General features: G+C 46.1%; 1 long non-coding RNA gene across 1 annotated transcript; it reads right to left on the bottom strand.

The window, feature by feature from the left end:
* Positions 1–57: 57 nt before the first annotated feature.
* Positions 58–856, bottom strand: LOC147820429 (uncharacterized). The gene is made up of 3 exons (XR_015437070.1): positions 745–856; positions 523–633; positions 58–170 (listed from the first exon to the last, which is right to left on the bottom strand). It is a non-coding gene; the product is annotated as an uncharacterized LOC147820429 (long non-coding RNA).
* Positions 857–1,116: the final 260 nt, after the last annotated feature.

Genomic DNA, 1,116 nt, shown 5'->3' with positions numbered 1-1,116 from the left:
TAATCAAGAGAAAGGTAATTATTACAGCTTTAACATGAAACAGTAAGAAGTTTGAATACCTCGCTCTGCAGGTGTGACGCCTCTTTAGCGTGCTGGGTGTGGATGGTCTCGGGCAGCAGCGAGTACAGGTTCATGCTCATCTCCTTCTTACCGTCCTCTTTATACTTCACCTGCAGGAACCAGAGTGAAAACGCAGAGTTATTCTTCTTCTGGGTCTTTTAATTTCACTTTCACGCTGCTGTGCAACCAGGAAGTAAAAAACACGACAGGAGGAGCGAAGATTCATGTAAAAACATAATGATCACAAAGCTCATTTAAGCATCGAGGACATTTCCACATCTATTATATTTTAATTCTGAGACTCTACGTGTCTTTGCATGATTTACAGCCAGTACAAACATGACAAACAAACACTTTAAAACATATAAAAATCATCTCTTCACGAGGCTGATCGTCACGGCTCCTGATTTATTGAGCTAATATTATTAGCATTCATGTTCCTGTGTGTGAGAGTTACTGTACCTCGCTGAGGAGCTCGGACACTTCCTTGGCGTGGGCCGTCTCCAACGTCTCCGGGAGAAGAGAGTACAAACACGAGTTCACGCCCTTCTTCCCCGCCTCCTTGTAGCGCATCTGAAGATAAAAAAACATTCGTCTGAAGGAGAGAAATCTTCATCTTTATCATTTTCTTTATTAACGAAGTCATCACAAAGGATTCACGGCGGACTGAGGACGTCCGCTCACCTCGCTCTGCAGCTCAGCCACAGTTTTAGCGAACTGCGTGTCGGCGGTCTCCGGGAGCTGAGAGTAGAAACTCTGACAGAGGCTCTTCCTGCCGCCCTCCTTGTACTTACTCTGAGAGACGACAAAACAACCTGTCAGTGCTTCGTCCAGATGTCACTCAGCTCTCACTGTCTGTTTCCTCTTTTAGAAAAATAACAGATATCTTTAAGGAGCGTTAGGTTCATGCCACCTCCGACCCCGCGAACGTGACGTCAGGTTCAGTGTGTTTTATATTGTGTGTGTTGTACCTCGCTCTGCATCTCAGTCATCTCTCTGGCAAACTGGATCTCTGCGGTGTCGGGGAGCTGAGAGTAAAGGGAGGAGGGGGCTCCT

The sequence above is a fragment of the Seriola lalandi genome, unplaced genomic scaffold (genome assembly GCF_002814215.2).
Source record: "Seriola lalandi dorsalis isolate HSWRI2012SDOR001 ecotype SW California unplaced genomic scaffold, Sedor1 jcf7180001957507, whole genome shotgun sequence".
NCBI lineage: Eukaryota > Metazoa > Chordata > Actinopteri > Carangiformes > Carangidae > Seriola > Seriola lalandi.
This window is presented reverse-complemented; position numbering and strand designations above follow the sequence as displayed.